Below are 12,801 nucleotides of genomic sequence, written 5' to 3' on the forward strand. Positions count from 1 at the left end.
ACTAAAAGAGTAGATTGTAAGTGTTGTCAGCACACATACACAAACACAAGTAACTATGCGAGGGGATGATCGTGTTAATTAGCTTGGTTGGGTAATCATTTCACAATGTATGTGTATATCAAATTATAGAGCTGTACACTTTAAATATATTCAATTTCTATTTGTCAGTGATACCTGTACAAAGCTGGAGTCAAGGGTAAGTGTCTGGGACTCATTGCCTGGGGGAACTCTACATACGTGTCCCGGTTGGTGAGCACCCAGTGTCCAGGATAGAGCACCTGGGGGTATATAGGGAATTGAACTCATCAGTTTCTGGAAAAGGTGGTCTGAGGGGATGAGGAGTGACTCCCGTCCTAGTGAGAGTTGAGTCTCATAGGCAATGGGGCCATCTGAGTCATTTAGATGAAAGTGCCTGTGTCCAGAACGTTCTGTGCTTCTGGGGCACCCAGTAAACCACGTCCCATTTTTCTCTGCGCTTTGCTGTATCCACATCCGGCCTGTTTCACGGAGTACGGAGAGAGTGCACCACCGGATGCCATCTCAAGGGTCTCAGACCATTCCTGGGGTCCAGGTGTGGGTCTCCTTCTCAGGAAATCGTGGCCCACTGAACATGGCTGTTCAGGTCTAAAACATCACCACTGTGGGAATTCCCTGGCGGTCCAGTGGTTAGGTTTTCACGCTTCCACTGCAGGGGGCACCAGTTCGATCCCTGGTCGGGGAACTAAGCTCCCACGTGCCGCAAGGCTTGGCCAAAAGAATAGAATAGAATAGATCGCCACTGTTGTCTGCCTTGCTACTATCGTGATTTGTCCCCCAAACCAATGGGATTTCGGGGGTCACATCATTGGAGACCAACAGCTCAATGGTTAATGAAAAGGGGTGAAGGAGCAACTGGTTCCAGTTATCCCCAAAAGTCCCCAAGAGGTGGACCAATTCATAAAAGATTATATGAAAAAAAGGACTATAATCTGTAAAAATACTAAATCACTATTCGATACACCTGAAACTAACATACAATAATATTGTAAATCCTCTATACTTCAATTTTTAAAATACTGTTAAACAGTAACCATCTGTATTCAGTTGAACCAAATGTTAAATACTGAGGTGATATATGGTATTCAAGAGAAATAGGACACCACTTTTTGGCAAAAAGATAAATATGTACATAAAATTGAATATTACATTCTATCAGTTCACGCTCTTTGCAGTCATCAATTGACCTTTTGTCAAAACTAATCAATTATGAACCAAAAAAAAAAAAACAGAGAGAGATTACACAGCACCTAATCAATGTATGTGTGCTATCAAGTGCTGACCCATTTTTTTTTTCTTTATTTGTCTGTGCTGCGAGGCTTGCAGGATCTTCGTTCCCCGACCAGAGATCGAACCCGGCCCACAGCAGTGAAAGCGCTGAGACCTAGCCACTGCACCGCCAGGGAATTCCCAGTGCCGCCATTTATTAGCATGCAAAAGCATTGGAAAGATAAAACTGATGCTACTAGGGGAGTTCCCTGGTGACTTAGTGGTTGGGATTCGGGGCTCTCACTACCATGGCCCAGTCCCTGCAAGGCTGCTGCTCAGAGCAGGCAGAGGGACTCACTGACTGTGTGTGTGGTGAACACCCGATGGAGGGAAATGGCGGGGGAGAGGAGGAGATAGAGACTGAGGAACTTTCCTAGATTAGAGAGAATTCAAACTATCCTTAAGGATTTATATCAAAGACAGAAAATAAGGGGGTGACAAATGCCATTTGCAGCAACATGGATGGACCTAGAGATTATCATACTGAGTGAAGTAAGTCACACGGAGAAGGATAAGAATAAGAATAAGGGTATCGCTTATATGTGGAATCTAAAAAAATGGTACAAATGAACTTATTTACAAAACAGAAATAGACGCAGAAAACAATCTTATGGTTACCAGGGGGGAAAGGAAGGGAGGGATAAATTGGGAAATTGGGACTGACATATACACACTACTATATATAAAATAGATAACTAATAAGGACCTACTGTGTAGCACAGGGAACTCTACGCAATACTCTGTAATGACTTATATGGGAAAAGAATCTAAAAAATAGTGGATATATGTATATGTATAACATTCACTTTGCCGTACAGCAGCAGCTAACACAACATTGTAAATCAGTTATAGTCCAATAAAAAAATTTTTATTTATTTATTTGGCTGTGTCAGGTCTCAGTTGCAGCACGCGGGATCTCTGTCACATGGGATCTGTGTTGGGGCACGCAGGATCTTTGTCACGTGGGATCTTTCCTTGCCGCACGCAGGATCTTCCTTCCAGCACGCGGGCTTCTCTCTAGTTGTGGCGCACGGGCTTAGTTGCCCCGCGGCATGTGGGATCTTGCCAGGGATCGAACCGATTCCCTGCATTGGAAGGCGGATTCTTTACCACTGGACCACCAGGGAGGTCCCCAATAAAAATTTTTTTTAAGTAAAAGAAAATAAAAGAGCGACTAATGTCAAGGGGTCTCTAACATGGTCTCCGAGCTACGGCTCACTGCCTGGGAGAAGCCGGCATGGCCTGCATCCCAAGGTTCAGGAGGTGCTAAGATCCTCAGACTCTCCACGATCAGGTTTTACACAGCTGGGAAACAAACCTAAAGCTAAAGAGCTATTCAAACTCTCCAGTGATGGGTTGTTTGTTGTTGTCGTTTTTATGAGAGAGCTGTCATCCTCCGATCGTTCACTTTAGTTTGACTAATATCGTCTCCATTCATTTTTACATTTTCCAGTGTATCTTTTCTTTACTTTTGAAACTGGTGTTTTCAATGCTCAGTTTGATGTTGCCATCCTCTGACACCAAGGATTACAGTAGAATATATAAAAAATATATATACACTTCATTCAGTGAACCTTTCCAGGTCCTAAAGACCGAAGGCACAGCCAGCAGGCACGACGCACGGGGCCGTGTGGAAAATCGCTGACCTCGTCAGAAGACAGAAGACAGGAGCTCAGGGGGAGTTTAGGTCCCAGCTTTTATTGGGTTTTTTTTTTTTGCAGCATGTTACCCTTGCTTACATTGTGTATGATCAGTTCTCATAAGATGGCTGTTCTCTTGCTCTCTGTATATCCCCTGCTGGACCTGGCCCTGCCTCACCCTTACCTAGGTGTATGATTGCCTCCCCATCCTAAGCTGAAAGGTTTTTTTCCCCTGTTTTAAGGTGATTTTGTTAAATTGGCTTGGACATACTGAAGATCAAATAATATTTTCCGAAGATAAAAACTATAGACTTTAGGGGCTTCCCTGGTGGCACAGTGGTTAAGAATCTGCCTGCCAGTGCAGCGGGCCACGGATTCAAGCCCTGGCCCGGGAAGATCCCACATGCCGCGGAGCAGCTAAGCCCGTGCGCCAAAACTGCTGAGCCTGCGCTCTAGAGCCCGCGAGCCACAACTACCGAAACCTGGGCGCCTAGAGCCCACGCTCTGCAACAAGAGAAGCCACGACAATGAGAAACCTGCGCACCGCAGCGAAGAGTAACCCCCACTCGCCGCAACTGGAGAAAGCCTCCGCACAGCAGTGAAGACCCAACACAGCCAAAAATAAATAAATAAATTTATTTTTTAAAAAAACTATAGACTTTAAAGCTTGACGTAAAATTAGTAGCTTCTAAAGTGTTAGTCACAGCATGATAGTTAAGCAACAGCATGATAAAACAACTATGTAGAAACAGAACTCTGGGACTAGCTGGAAACGCGGAAATCATTTAGCCTATTAGCCTCATTTTGTAAGTGAGAAAACTAGGCTCAAAGATTAAATGATTTGCTCAAGCTCACCTAATAATATTAAAGCTAAAGTAATCAAGCTAAAAATCAAACCAATTTTTCCTAAAACTAAATCCTATCATTGATATTCCAACTGGCTCTCTATCAACTAAAAGTCTAGATTTTCCTCTAATGTTCCACACTACTGTGGCATGAAAAAGCGTTAAGACACTACAGTAAATCTTAGCCAACGAATTCAGGCCCGAAAGGGGCTTTATCAAATAACTGAGCCAGCCCCTTCTTTGTGAAAAGGAGGAAATGTGTGGGAAATGACTTCCCAATGGCTTGTTAACAGAGATGTCTGGATTAAAATTCAGATAGTAGCAAATTTACCCCCAAATCCCATCTCTAGTTTCATGTCTCACCCGCTAAGTTATGTGCTCCTTTTACATCTCCTTTATACGTTGAGGTTTAGTTATAACCTCACTCAGTATTATCCCTATTCTTAGTATTCTTATTATTCTTATTACTATTATTTTTGGCCGCACTGCGCGGCTTTCGGAATATTAGTTCCTGACCAGGGATCGAACCCATGCCCCCTGCAGTGGAAGCGGGGAGTCCTAACCACTGGACCGCTAATATTATTATTGATTATAAACTGACATTTCCTTCCACGTGAACTGTGTAACTCATCAACACAGAACTTTCTTTTAGATCCTGAGCTGTCAACGTTCCAAGGGGCTCCTGAGGTGCAAACCTTTGCGTTTTTAAGCCTCTGGAATCTTCCGCTTGCAGAATAATGTCGTACTTCTCACTTGTAAAAAGACGACTACACGGTGTAGCAGAGGGTGAGATACTGCATGATGGTCTTGGTCCCCTGGAGCACCCCCTTGCTGAGTCACTATGACATTCTGTCTGCTGCACATAGGACAGGAGCCCCCCACAGGAAGCAAGCCCCTTGGGTCCAGGTATGGCCGTCCTTCCTTGTGAGGATTCCCTACACAGGTATTCCTCCAGTCTCTTTTTTTTATCTTGAGGATGGAGCTCTTATCTTCCAGAGAGATGTGTCTCTTGATTTGCAGATCTGGGTGAGAATCCAGCTCTTGTTATGGTCAGACAATGGAGACGCCCAGCAGCTCTGCACTGGGTGTGCGAAGCGGTCCTCATGCTTGAGTAGGATGCTTGTCCGGCTCTGCCGGGACATTAGGTGCCTCCAGGTAAGGAGCTAAAGTGCCCCAGGCTGTGGACTCGCACACCCACCCTCCCTCTCCTCACGGGACACCCTGTAGGTGCGCTTCCCAGCCTCGTGCCTCCAGGCATCTCTCTAAGCTAAAAGGTTGTTTGTTAGTTTTTTTTACCTTAATCAGCAGAACTTTATCCCCTCACAGTTCTGGAGGCTGGAAGGCCCAAATGAAGGTATTGAGAGTGTTCGTTTCTTCTGAGTCCTCTTTCCTTGGTTCGGAGACAGAAGCCTTCTCATCGCGTCCTCACATAGTCTTCCCTCTGTTTATGTTGACTGTTTCCCTGTTTCCTCTTTTTATAAGGACACCAGTCGTATTGGGTTAAGGCCCATCCATATGCCTTCGTTTTAACCTAATTACCCCTTTAAAGGTCCTGTCTCCAAACGCAGTCACGTTCTGATGAATTTGGGGGATTCAATTCAGTCCATAACAAGGACTAACTGAATTTGTTCCTTTACATTATCTTTGGGGAGTTTGTTTGTTTCACTGCGTTAATTTTTTTTATTGAAGTGTAATTGATTTACAATGTTGTGTTAGCTAAGCTGAAAATTTCATCAATAACTGCCCACGTGATTGGCCCAATCCCCAGCTAACGATTGTTGTAGCCCTCGGACCAGAATGGCTCCAATCTGTTCGGTCATCAGCAGGAAACAGCGGCCCTCTCAACAGTTGCTAACCCAAAATGCCGTGGGGGAATGCATTCCATCAGTCCCCTCGCAACCAAGGAGCCCCTCTGACGTCATGCCCCCCATAAGTGATCACCTCCTCCTCCCCTGTGTAGCAAAGCCTGCTGCGCTTTCCTACCTGCCGAACTCAGTGGAGCGTCCCTCCAGGACCTTTGCCTCTGACTTGTAAGATTCCCTGTCGGATAAATCGTTGATATCTCTGACTCTGACCCTGAGTTCTTTCCTCAATCTCAAGACTGGGAAGTTGCAAGTATTGCGGGACTGCGGGTCGAAGCTTCACACCTTGCTTTGCCCATTCTTTCCCAAGAAAACCTCCATAAAGGCTCCAACCCACTCGATGTCCCCCTGCCTCTGCACCCGGTCCCCGCCTGCTGACCTTGCCTGCTACCTCCCCAGGTGGTCCTGCATGACCAGCTGTGGGAGACTATGGTGTCATAAATATATTCTTCCTTCATGGAAATCATTTTCATATCTGTGTGTCTTTCTACCTCGGTTCAAAATAAGTCCAGGGTAGGTTTTTGAACTATTGGTATTTCGTCTTACCACCCAGGGCGCTGGACTCTAGCCTCCTTCAGAGTCATAAGAACCTCTCCAAGAAGGTGTCTTTCCCTCTGTTGTCCTGTGCAGTGTAATGTACAAAATAACTTGTGGTGCTGATCAGGGGTCTTGGCCCCTTGACATATACACTGTAAAATGGGGTTGTATGTACATGTGTCTCACGTGAACCTATCAGCGAGTATAGCTGCCACTTTTGAATTCTCTCTAAGATTGTCCTGAATTTTGCCACTTTGAAATGATGTGTGAATAATCTCAGCAACCAAAAATCATTATCTGGGAGGATCTCTTGTGACTGAGCTGATTTATTCTGATTCATTGTATCATTTTTAGCAGATCTTATACCCAGCTAGAAAATGAAATAGAAAGAGAAATAGCATTTCCTTTAAAAATGCTGGAGTGGGGCCATTCCTCGTAGAAGAGGCAGGATGATCAGACCTTGAGTATTTGCGGAAGTATTGTCCTATGCTTCATTTCCGGTACATTTTGGTTTCCAGTTTTACATTGAGCTCCAGGTTTTCTACATTTGGAAAGCAGAGCTTTGGACCCTCTGAGTGACTCCTTTTTTAAAAAATATATATTTATTTATTTTTGGCTGCACTGGGTCTTCATTGTTGCGCACAGGCTTTCTCTAGTTGTGGCAAGCGAGGGCTACTCTTTTTTTTAAATTTTTTTTGCGGTACGCGGACCTCTCACTGTTGTGGCCTCTCCCGCTGCGGAGCACAGGCTCCGGATGCACAAGCTCAGCGGCCATGGCTCACAGGCCCAGCCGCTCCGTGGCATGTAGGATCTTCCCGGGCCGGGGCACGAACCCGCGTCCCCTGCATCGGCAGGTGGACTCTCAACCACTGCGCCACCAGGGAAGCCCAGCGAGGGCTACTCTTCGTCGCGGTGCGTGGACTTCTCATTGCGGTGGCTTCTCTTGTTGCAGAGCACGGGCTCTAGGCTTGCGGGCTTCAGTAGTTGTGGCACGCAGGCTTCAGTAGTTGTGGCATGCAGCTCAGTAGTTGTGGCTCACGGACTCTAGAGCACAGGCTCAGTAGTTGTGGCGCACGGGCTTAGGTGCTCCGCAGCATGTGGGATCTTCCCAGACCAGGGCTCGAACGCGTGTCCCCTGCATTGGCAGGTGGATTCTTAACCACTGCGCCACCAGGGAAGCCCCTCTGAGTGACTCCTTTGTAAGTGAAGAGAAAGGCTGGTTTTGCTGTTCTTGTTATTTGTTCCTAGTTATGTTGTTCTTGTTATTCCAAAAGCCCTGGTTTGAAGACTGTGTTCACATGCAGTGTTTACATGCGATACTCAGCCTGTTCAGATGCAGTGTTCTTGAGAGGTGGGGACCTAATTATTACCAAAGTAGCAGCCAAGAGAGGAAAAGGTGTCAATAAAAAGGAAAACATGGTTTTTACCTGAAAAAAAAATTTAGGGAGCTCAAAAAGAACGTTGAGCTCCCTCCTCTCGCTCTTCCTGACAGTGCCGTGCAAAGTGCCGCGAAAGGAGCGGCTTGCAATACCTACGGACTGGGCCAAGTACGAGACACGTGCGATGCCATAGATGCCTGTTGCCAGCAATGCAGTTTACAGTGTGGTATGCGGTGTCACTCTAAAACAAAAGTTCAATGACAGTTGTTAAGGTGGTAAAACAGGCTTCATTCAGGACCGCAGCCCTAGGGATAGGGACCTCTACGATTGGGAGTACACTGCAATCAGCTCCGGATACAGCATGGGCAAGTGGGAACTTCCAGCCAAGAGCAGGGTCGGGGGCAGTGGATGTAAAATTATGAGGAGGAAACATCATGAAAAGGTGTGTTCTGACTAAACCAATCCAACCGAATTCTTCTAAACACTCAACAGGCTGGTCAGACTCATCCTGGGGGCTGGAGAATGACAAACCTGATCAGATATCTAATGTGATCAGTTATGGAGGGTGGAAAGTTCTAGTGAAACTGATTAGCAGGGTTCTTGCCAGAACAGGATTCTAGAGCAATTGCACAGATGAGTCGAGAAGCTTCAGGGATCTGACTAAAATTAGGCAAAGCAAAGACTCACCAAAGAGTGCCTGGGGAAGGCCCCTCGTACCGAGCAGAGGTACAGGGCGATCCAGTAGGGAGGAAGTATTCAGCAGGGAGAAGTGATAGGAAGTATCACTTAGGGAGCCAAGGTGCAGAGTTCCATGAGACTCCAAGATCTGCACTCGCTCCAGGTGCTGAGGTCCGTGCGACACTACAGTTTGGCCGCAAGGTGTCGCGGTGTCCCTTACGGTGCTGCCGTGAAGAAGAATATTCGGTGATGCTTTGTGAAATAAAATTCATATTTTATGGCAAGACAAGAAAAATTTAAACAAAAGAATTCTTGGGAGTTCCCTGGTGGTCCAGGGGTTAGGACTCAGTGCTTTCACTGCCATGAGCCTGAGTTCAATCCCTCAGGTCGGGGAACTGAGATCCCGCATGTTGCGGGGAGTGGCAAAAAAAAAAAAAAAAAAAATCTTCTTCTTTGCCCTTTGGTCTCCTCTCTCCGCACTGTCCACTGTATAGACATCATGCATCGACCAAACCTGCTCAACCAAAAAGAGCAACCTTCTCCTAGCATCGAGACAACTCCTCCAAAGATAACATTCCTCCTTGATCTTGTAAGGATCAATGACCCACCATTGATGATGCTTAGATCTGGATCATATAAACTGTCGATAAACGTCATCTGATGTACAGCCCTCTGTCTCAAAAACTTATGTAACTGTGCCTTGACTTCTAATGGACGGAAGAGTTCTCAGAGCTTTTTGATATGCTCTTCCCGGGTTATAATCCTCAAATTTGGCTTGAATACAATTTTCCACTTCTTTCTTAGATTGACTGATTGATTTGTCATTGACAGCTTGTTAAAATGGGAAGACAAGCATTATTCAGGGCCGTAGCAAAGGTATGGGAACCTCTCCAGCTGGGACTTCACAGTGAAGGAGAGACTGCACTTAACTCTCAATACAGCATGGACAAGGGGAAATTTACAGCTATGGAGCAGGAGGGGGGACAGTGAAGGGAAAATTACTAAGAGGAAACATCAGGAATAAGGAAGGTTATGGCAAAACCCACCTAACACGATTTGCTGAAGACAGGCCAGGGTGATGAATCACCTGAGGGTGAATTCAGAATGAGGGTTCTGATCAGATATCCAGGGTGGTCAAATACGGGGGGCGGGAGGTTTTGGTGAAATTACTTAGCAGGATTCTTGCTAAAACTGGACTTTACAAAGAAGTGCACAGATGAGCCTAGGAGAACATTCAACAGCCTGATGAAAGTTATCAGGATCCTTTAATGAAGGTCAGTACCATGGCCCTCTAATGAGGGTCAGTACTAGGAGTGTCTTTGAGAATGATTAATCCTTTCAGTTCGTTTCTCCTTCACCAGTGGGTTCTCCCCCCAAACCAGGACCCCCTAAGGAGGGTCAAAACCAGGAAGAGAAAACAGGATTCAGACTCATGTACAGAGATACTCACACACACACCCAAGGTAAAAGCCAAACCGATTCCAAAAGGCTCACTTTGATATTATAGCACAAAAAGCCTATGCATAAGGAATTTCATCCCATTTGCTTTCCCTTTTACAAGACAGTTCTAGTTGAAAGATGCTGTTATAATTTAGAGAGCCATTAGGGGCTGTTGTTCACATCCCAAGGAGTACTGAAGCTAAGCAGTGTTATGATAAAATACCATTTTTTTTTATTTCATGGGAACCTAGCTGAAGATCCCCCAGCTTTGCAAAATACATGCTAGGGGACTACAAGATGGAATAGAACAATTGTTTCTATTCATGGCCGATATCACTAGAGGCAGAAAAACTGGCAGATCCGTATCCAGCAGCTTCTCAGGGTGGCAAGTTCCCTAGCACTAGCATGGAAAGTTTCCTACCTGCCATTCCAGACAGAAGTGCAAACAAGCCTTGGTCTAACAGGGAGGTTCCCAATTACCACTCAAGCGGTGCCCAATGGCCAACGGACTCCTCAACCCGGAAGGGAAAATCCAGTTAAAGTGGTGAAACCATGCAACTCAGACTGGGAGTTGAACCCACAGTCTTTTAATTGAGATTACACACCTGGTCTAGGACTTAACGAAGCTCAGGTTCTTGCTGTCTCCTCACAGAAAGAATTCAGTGAGAAACGAAGTGATAGGTAAGAAGTGGATTTATTTAGAGAGAAACACACTCCACAGACAGAGTGTGGGCCATCTCAGGTGAGAGTGGCCCCAGGTTATGGAGGTGTCAGTTTTTAATAGGGGTGGGTAATTTCATAGGCTAGTGAGTGGGAGGAGTATTCCAACTACTTTGGGGAAGGGGTGGAGATTTCCAGGAATTGGGCCCCTGCCCACTTTTTGACCCTTATGGTCGGCTTTGGAACTGTCATGGCACCTGTGAGTGTGTCATTTAGCTTGCTGATGTGTTACAGTGAGCGTATACTGAGGCTCAAGGTCTAGTGGAAGTCGACTGGTCCGCCATCTTGGACCTATATGGTTCTAATCAGTTTATGTCATGTTCTTGGGCTATGTCATTCTTTTAAAGATTGTGCCCTGCCCACTTCCCTCCTGTTTCAGAAATAGTTACAGAAGAAGAGACCTCTGCCCCAATTCCAACAAGTATCTTGAGAATGAAGTCTCTCAGGGAGGAATTGTTAGGGGTGTAACTGCTCGCCTGGCCAGGAACAATAGTAACCACTTGCATGAGTTATCTTAAAACAGGAGGTCTTGGTAAGGAACGAGGAACTAACAAGCTACCACCAACCGGAAGAATTAGGGAAAGGTCAAAAGGAGAGAGGAGATGCCAGTCCATATGTCCTACCAACCTCCCAGAATCCTTCTCGCTGGAATCCATCTTGGCTGAGAGATGTGCATGCCACCAGGAAGGACCTTGAGTCAGAGTGATTAGCCAGAGACAACCTGGAAACTAACCCCATTACCGTACAACTCAAGACTGCAAGCCACGTGGCAGAGCAGTTCTCCTGAGTTCCCTTACCTTCCTGCTTTCTGCCCGGGTGCCCCTTCTTAATAGAGTCTCTTGCTTTGTCACCATGTGTGTCTCCTCAGACAATTTATTTCCAAGTGTTAGACAAGAACCCACTCTTGGTCCCCCTTCCTGCAACAGCAGCACTCCACTCAAAATCAGATGACCAAGTCTTTTGCCTTTCTTCCCACCCCCAACCCCCAAAAAAGGAAAATCCAATCAAGGCCACCCAGTAGGGAAAAATACATTGGTGTCATCCCACATGAGCTTCCACCATGCATTAGAAATGTTTCCTTCATCATGGAATCGAAAGTGCCGTGGGCCAGTGATGGTCTGCTGCAAGCACAATGGTGGTGTGCAGCAAGTGCTCAGGACTGTCTGTGAGGCAAAGTTGTTGCGGCAGTGCTGGAGAGGATCTGAGTGACACCACCAGCCAGGAGCCTATGTGCCAAGGGTAAGATACTCAGGATAGCTATCCCCCAGTAATCACCAAAATTTTTTTGGAACTGAACTTGGGTCCTCTTGCATGCTGCTCAGCAAAGCCAACCTACCTACACCAGACTGTGGCAAAGGAAAATACAGGTTTATTGCAAGGCCAAACAAGAAGAAAGGGCAGCTCTTTCTCAAAAGACCCAAATTCCTCAGTAGCTTTCAGGGCATCATTTGTGGTGAGGGTTGCAGCTCGTGGAATTTCTTCTGATTGGTTGGTGGTGAGGTAACACAGTGATGTTTAGGGAATTTTAATCATCAGGTTCCACCCAGTCTGTGTTCTACATGCTGTGGTCAGCATGTAGTCACCATGGTGCACCCGGTAGGGGTCTTAGTTCCTGCAGAACACTCAAAAGATATACATCAGATTGTTATGTAAATCCCTTGAGGAGGAACTAGCACTCTGTTTTATTGCTGAACATTGTTTCAACTATCATTACTTTTCTTGTTTAACTGCTTTTCCTTCGTTTCTGCATTCCCTCATTTCTCAAATTAGTAACTGCTTGAGTCTGCTTTTTGGAACTGGGGAAAGGCCTAAGAGACTAACGCCTTTTTTCTATAAACAAGACATGGGAGATGTGGAGGGGCTTTTGTACCTGAGAAGGCCCCGCACAGTTCTGCTTGGTTTCACACCCCAACCCCCCAACTCCCCCCCCACCCCTCACCCACCCCCCTCACCCCCCCACCCCCCCCCACCCCCACCCCCGCCATTTCTTTGATACTTCTCAATCCTGAGGGGAATACATGGGTGGAACAAGAAAGGGAACAAAGTTTTGGATAAAGTGATTAGTCATAGACTCAGCAGGGGGAGTCAGTCTCACCCTCATAGCAGCTGCCTAATACCGCCTCACTGAAATAAACTTCTGCATCAGCAGTTCCACGGACACTCTCATGGGCAGAGCCTGCAGTGAGCTATAAAACAGGAAGAGCTGTTTTTCTATCCACTGGAAAATATTTCTAAGACAAAGCCTGGTCCTCTGAAGCATTAGCTAGGATTTTATGCCATGGGCAAATTAATGGCATTCCTGCACAGTGGGGCTCCGCAGAGGGAAAACTGGGAGAGCCAGTACTTTACCACCGCAGTTCCTGAATTATGACATCAAGATTAAGTCAGAGGGCTT

Source organism: Lagenorhynchus albirostris, chromosome 6 (genome assembly GCF_949774975.1).
Source record: "Lagenorhynchus albirostris chromosome 6, mLagAlb1.1, whole genome shotgun sequence".
In the NCBI taxonomy this organism is placed as follows: Eukaryota; Metazoa; Chordata; class Mammalia; order Artiodactyla; family Delphinidae; genus Lagenorhynchus; species Lagenorhynchus albirostris.